The 7,602-nt window shown below is 41.8% G+C and overlaps 1 pseudogene; it reads left to right on the top strand.

Annotated features, from left to right (window-relative positions):
* Window positions 1-1,412: 1,412 nt before the first annotated feature.
* Window positions 1,413-3,397, top strand: LOC135559878 (kallikrein-8-like; annotated as a pseudogene).
* The last annotated feature ends 4,205 nt before the right edge of the window (window positions 3,398-7,602 follow it).

Here is a 7,602-nt window from a genome sequence, read left to right as displayed (position 1 = left end):
CTACTTTAAAATGGAGAAAGCCCACAATGGTGCTGTCACAGAAGCCATCATGGTGCATATGCAAAGAAGGGCTGAGATGAGTAATGTAGGGTATATAAACATAAAGTGGCATAGTTTAAAGTGGCTAGTGATACATGTATTACATAAAGATGCAGTAGATGATATAGAGTACAGTATATACATATACATATGAGATGAGTAATGTAGGGTATGTAAACATTATATTAAGTAGCATTGTTTAAAGTGGCTAGTGATATATTTGACATCAATTTCCATCAATTCCCATTATTAAAGTGGCTGGAGTTGAGTCAGTGTGTTGGCAGCAGCCACTCAATGTTAGTGGTGGCTGTTTAACAGTCTGATGGCCTTGAGATAGAAGCTGTTTTTCAGTCTCTCGGTCCCTGCTTTGATGCACCTGTACTGACCTCACCTTCTGGATGATAGCGGGGTGAACAGGCAGTGGCTCGGGTGGTTGTTGTCCTTGATGATATTTATGGCCTTCCTGTAACATCGGGTGGTGTAGGTGTCCTGGAGGGCAGGTAGTTTGCCCCCGGTGATGCGTTGTGCAGACCTCACTACCCTCTGGAGAGCCTTACGGTTGTGGGTGGAGTAGTTGCCGTACCAGGCGGTGATACAGCCCGACAGGATGCTCTCGATTGTGCATCTGTTGAAGTTTGTGAGTGCTTTTGGTGACAAGCCAAATTTCTATGGCACTGAAGACACCAACTGAATTGAACTTCCCCAGGGGGAATTGATTAGTCTCAGGCCTTATACACACATTTTGTTCTTCTTTTGTTCTTCCACATACTATATGTCTGGTTATGCATCATGACTAGGTCCCCAAGGTTTTCCTGAGCATTTGGGATAGGAAAATAGGGATGCAGTTGAGTATAGTTGAGTATAACTACAATTATGTTATTTTACAGGTAGCTTATTATTGAGTTTATTTTGCAATCCCCAGGAAACACACACACACACACACACACACACACACACACACACACACACACACACACACACACACACACACACACACACACACACACACACACACACACACACACACACACACACACACACACACACACACAAGGAGTTGGAAGGCAGGGTCAGCTAAGTTGTGGCCCCTTGGAGCAGTTTAGCGGTTAAGTAACCCCCCCCACACACACACACACCTTACAAGCCCCCTATCAGAGTTAGAATTTGAAACACCGACCAGGTAACAGGCATGTCTCTCTAACCTCTGGGCCACCTGGACACCCCTTTATGGATTCATTCAAATAATTCCATTTTACATATGTGAAGTCACGATACCAAAGAATCAGACAATCAAATGAAGTTGATTAGCATGCTGGACACTGGTTGGTGGATATGTTCTGAGATACGGGGCCAGAATATGTTTAAAAACACAGATGTTTCCTCTGGAAAGTACAGCGGTCATGAAGACCATGAAGATGCTGAGCGGTGTTCTGATACTCTCCCTGGTGTTGGCTGAGACCACGTTGGGCGACATTCAGAAGAGAGTGGTCGGGGGAAACACGTGCAGTCCCACTGAAAGGCGATACCATGTCCGTTTGACAGCTAAAAATCCAACGAACGGATTGGAAAATGTCTGCGGCAGTTCTCTGATCACCAACAAGTGGCTTCTAACTGCCGCTCGCTGTTGGCCTGCTGGACCAGAATGGAAGATGTATGCAGAAGTAGGTGGACATCCCGGCCCTGTGAAACCTCAAGTAGAAATCAAACAGAAGATGATACATAAAGATAAGAAAGGAAGAACCCATGACATCATGCTACTGCAGTTACCAACTCCTGTTCTGGGAGCTATTCCAGGTCCTGGGGTTGATCCAATCCCTCTTGGTGATTGTACACAATTTTTGGCCAAACTTTGGGGAAGACATCTAAACCAGGAGAGTTCAAAACAGTTCAGATTGCAGGCTATGCTGCCACTGCACCTGCTGCACCTGACGCTGGGGTACCTGATGCTGAGGACCCTGCTGCTGAAGCACCTGATGCTGCCAACACCAAAGTCCTACATTGTGCAGAGCTGGATGTTATGAAATGTGACGCTCCGTGGCAAAGTCCCATCAAGACATCTTCTGTGCACAACGTGCCGGAGTGGAAACCTGTAGAAGTGACTCTGGAGCAGGTGTGGTGTATAAGAACCAGCTCTATGGCGTCTTCGTCGCTGAGGACAATGGTGAAGAATGTTCTGCAGCAGCAATCATCATGGATGTCTGCAAGTACAAAGATTGGATAAAGAAGGTAATTGGAAAATAAAGAGGAAACTGACCGTTTTCATTTGATTAACAGCAAAAGCTGATTATTGTGTCCTAATAAACCATAAAAGAGATCTCAGATTTACTCAGTGCCATTGGTCTTGTTATAACTTGTAGTGGGTTAATCCAGGATGTTGATAGTGTATATCCCATTGTGGTACTGTATAGTTTAGTACATCCCACTGTAACTCTGTCTGCCTGGACACACGAAGGCTGGTCTTCAATCAAAGGTGTGTTGTTGACATCACACTGCACTATCCACAATATGCCATTTCATTAAAAGCAATTTCACAGATGTTTGCAGATATTGTATTCACAGTAAATGGTGCAAATGTTGTCTCAAACATAAATGGCCTTTAAAAGTCATGTGCAGCATGACTGTTGTCAATGGATCTTGGATTGAATCTCTGTCTTAACCAACACACTGTCTCTGGACATTCACCAACAACACAGCCTCTGGACATTCACCAACAACACACTGTCTCTGGACATTCACCAACAACAAACTGTCTCTGGACATTCACCAACAACACAGCCTCTGGACATTCACCAACAACACACTGCCTCTGGACATTCACCAACAACACACTGTCTCTGGACATTCACCAACAACACACTGTCTCTGGACATTCACCAACAACACACTGTCTCTGGACATTCACCAACAACACACTGCCTCTGGACATTCACCAACAACACACTGTCTCTGGACATTCACCAACAACACAGCCTCTGGACATTCACCAACAACACACTGTCTCTGGACATTCACCAACAACACACTGTCTCTGGACATTCACCAACAACACACTGTCTCTGGACATTCACCAACAACACACTGCCTCTGGACATTCACCAACAACACACTGTCTCTGGACATTCACCAACAACACACTGTCTCTGGACATTCACCAACAACACACTGTCTCTGGACATTCACCAACAACACACTGCCTCTGGACATTCACCAACAACACACTGTCTCTGGACATTCACCAACAACACACTGTCTCTGGACATTCACCAACAACACATTAACTAGGATACTACTTCAGTAAAATAATGAATGAACTAAATATACATTTAACACTAATAAACCTTTTACTGTTGACCTTTTACTGTTTGTTGTTTGTTCTATGAGATACAAAAATGAGTCCAAAATGGCACCCTATTTCTTAATTACTGCACTACATTTGACCAGGTCCCATTTGTGTCTGGTAAAAAGTGTACTATACCCCTGCCTTCCCTTCTCTCCCGCCCTTCCAACATTTCCATTTACCCCCACACTTAGAGGGGTCATGATTTGTAATTCTCTCTCTCTCTCTCTCTCGCTCTCTCTCTCTCACCCCCTCTCTCTCAATTCAATTAAATTCAAGGAGCTTTATTGGCATGGGAAACATGTGTTAACATTGCCAAAGCAAGTGAGGTAGATAATATACAAAAGTGAAATAAACAATAAAAATTCACTTAGGGACTCCCATACGCGTGTTGGTCCGGTCCTGTTTCACCTCTTCAGAGGAAGAGGAGGAAATCTGCCGTGACACATGTACGTCCAGCTACGTAAACTTTAACATTGATTTATCCGGCAATAGATGTTGTTCAATTGGCAACATACATTTTTGTCTTCTTCTAATGTCTTAAGGCCAGGCACCACAGGCTAATAGTTGTTTTTCTCCTTTACTGTCATTAGAATGAAACTTTACCAGTTGAAAGTATACAAAAATACAATATATTATTGTATTACAAGTTTTATTTATTTTAAAATGTAAATATGCAAATGAGGCAAACAGTCCGTAAAATATGCGCTAATATGCCTGTTATGATCTGTTTTTCAACACATTGCTTCAAGGCAGAATGTTTTTGTTTCATTGTGATAAGACACTCAATGGTCAGACTTTTACAGATCAGTTTATCAAAATATTGTAATTTCATGGAATTGTTATAAAACGCTATTCAAAATTTTTGACAGATGCATATTTAGCATATATTTACACGTAAAATGACACTTCAAATCAAAACGACACAATATATATAAAAAAACCTCTGTAAAAGTCTGACTATAAGACCTAAGAACCTGTGTGTGGAATAATGAGAGTGTGTTCTATGAAGACTGAGAACTATGAATTGGTGCACCGGGAACATGTCATTTTGAGAAATTGGCCGATATAGGCTAATGCAATTAAAATGTACTTACCATAAATATGACCATGTATGTCACATTAATTCAACTCTTATTCATATATCACTTCTAAACTGACACATGGACATCAAATATACCTTTTATATGAGCCTGTCTGCCGTCCTGTACCTTTGCCCCACTACTCTGGATTACCGACCTCTGCCTGCTCTGACCCTGAGCCTGTCTGCCGTCCTGTACCTTTGCCCCACTACTCTGGATTACCAACCTCTGCCTGCCCTGAACCTGAGCCTGTCTGCCGTCCTGTACCTTTACCCCACTACTCTGGATTACCGACCTCTGCCTGCTCTGACCCTGAGCCTGCCTGCCGTCCTGTACCTTTGCCCCACTACTCTGGATTACCAACCTCTGCCTGCCCTGAACCTGAGCCTGCCTGCCGTCCTGTACCTTTGCTTGCCAGTGTTCGATTCAATAAACTTTTGTTACTTCGAAACTGTCTGCACCTGATTCTTTAAACATGATACTTACATGGAGTTTATGTCTGTTAACCTCACAGCAAATGCAAGAAGCATCTCATCATCATCTTCATCAACATAGTTTCGCATCACCCCCCTTCACATCACCCCCTTCACATCACCCCCCTTCACATCACCCCCCTCTTTACTCCTCCCATAACATCCCTATGATACAGCGGCTAAAAACATAATTGTGTGCATCCCCAATATCTGTTTGTGACAGTGAGTGCTTGTAATGATCCCTGCCCATGGTGGCATAGTGCTCTTCCAACAAACCACGAAGGGTGATTCAAATGAAGCAGTCCCACAAGGTTGCTCTTACATAGATACCCCATTGAATATTTCCATGGGCTGCTTGGTTCACTGACTAATGCATACCAGAGTACGATACTGTAGAAGAAGAAGCGAAGTTAGAGGGAAGATAAGGAGGTAGAAACTAAGCATACTTCAGATATATAAAGACTGTGGCACGCAAGAAAAACTGTCAGTCACGCTATGAATTATCAGTAGGCTACATGGTCATGCTAGTTGAATGCAAACTTAGCTCTTTGTCTTCCAGAACAAAGACACCCCTTACCAATTTTGTGTCCAGCTTTATTCTTACCTTCCATGGATCCATTTTACACAAAATAATGTATGGTGAGAGCAGAACTGTTCATAATATAACTTACTGCCATCTAGATGAATGTTGTGTGTTTGAAAGAGATCGTATTTGTTCATGTTACTAACTATCATCTTCTATATGTGCTATCAACTCTCCTGCTCTCTGTCAGGTCTCATGTGTTTATACAACTAGATAACCATTATTATTTAACCTGGCAAGTCAGTTAAGAACAAATTCTTATTTACAATGTCAGCGGGTTAACTGCCTTGTTCAAGGGCAGAACGACAGATTTCTACATTACCAGCTCAGGGATTTGATTTAATGATGAGGTTGTTAGGTTTTTGTTGCATTTCCGTTGTTTTGCTGGCAGAGGAAGAGCAAACAGTCGAGAAGATGTGTTTGACAACTTAGAACCAATTCTCCAAGGACAGGAAGCCTGAAACTATCCCACCCATACAGTATAACACTGAGGAGTTGGTGTGAATTACCACACTTGATGGTTGTCTTTCTTACTATACACTTGTGTTGGGATCAATTCCAGTCAATTCATAAAGTAAACCAAATTACAATTTCAAATGTTCCTCATTGAAAAACATTGGAAGAGAATTGGAGTTGGAATTTCATTGTACTTCCTGAATTGACTGCAATTGAAATGGAATTGATCCCAACACAAGTGTATAGCAAGAAATACAACCATCAAGTGTGGTAATTCACATACTTGCAATGATTGTGATAGTTGTATTTATTTGCTACCTTACAGTTGAATGCACTGATTGATTTAAATTTGCTCTAGAAAGTATCTGCTCAATGACTGAAATGTATCCAAATTCATTCAGTTTACTGTCTAACTTTCCCACGTTACATAATATCTGCAGCTACTGTAGTTTAGCTACTGCACATGTCCGTTAGTTGTTTAGAGTTTCTTATAACTCTTCCCACTATATACTACTAATGCATCTTGTTTTCCAACTGTTTTAACGCTTCAGCTGTTTTGCTCCTGGTAAGACGTCTAAACCAAAGTTGGGGAGTTCAGATTCCAGGCTGCCACCTGACGCTAATAACAACAAAGGTGAGATCAACACAGATACACCCTGCATGAGAATGGGTCATAGTAGAAGATAGTTCAGCTATTCTAGTTCCCATCTGACTTCCTCTTATTGTCTTTCCAGTTGTCTTTCCAGTTGTCGAAGATTCCCCGACCCTGCAGTGTGCAGAGCTTGATGTTGTGAAATATAGCAAGAACCAGATTAATGGCCAGAATTTCCATCAAAATCTCGGCTCATCGTGCTGGAGTGGATACCTGTTCTGACATCTCGGCTCATCGTGCTGGAGTGGATACCTGTTCTGACATCTCGGCTCATCGTGCTGGAGTGGATACCTGTTCTGACATCTCGGCTCATCGTGCTGGAGTGGATACCTGTTCTGACATCTCGGCTCATCGTGCTGGAGTGGATACCTGTTCTGACATCTCGGCTCATCGTGCTGGAGTGGATACCTGTTCTGACATCTCGGCTCATCGTGCTGGAGTGGATACCTGTTCTGACATCTCGGCTCATCGTGCTGGAGTGGATACCTGTTCTGTTCATGAATTTCACATTTGATCTTATGTTTAGTTAATGTGATAACAAGTGACAACATGTAAAAGCAACATGTGATACCATGAAACTACACAAGACAACATTTGAAAGTGTTTCACATGTAAAAATGCAAATTAGATTTTTTTGTTGTTTACATTTAAAACAGCAATTGTATTTCTCTCTGTCTCTCTTTTTCACAATTTCAATTTAAGGGCTTTATTTGCATGGGAAACAAGTGAACTAGATAATAAACAAAAGTGAAATAAGCAATAAAAAGTATGAAGACATTACAAATGTCATATTATGTGCAAATAGTTAACATACAAAAGGGAAAATAAATAAGCATAAATATGGGTTGTATTTACAATAGTGTTTGTTGTTCACTGGTTGCCCTTTTCTTGTGGCAACAGGTCACAAATGTTGCTGCTGTGATGGCACACTGTGGTATTTCACCCAATAGATATGGGAGTTTATAAAAATTGGGTTTGTT

The sequence above is a fragment of the Oncorhynchus nerka genome, linkage group LG15 (genome assembly GCF_034236695.1).
Source record: "Oncorhynchus nerka isolate Pitt River linkage group LG15, Oner_Uvic_2.0, whole genome shotgun sequence".
In the NCBI taxonomy this organism is placed as follows: Eukaryota; Metazoa; Chordata; class Actinopteri; order Salmoniformes; family Salmonidae; genus Oncorhynchus; species Oncorhynchus nerka.
Note: the sequence above shows the minus strand (reverse complement) of the source record. Positions and strands in the feature narration are given on the sequence as shown.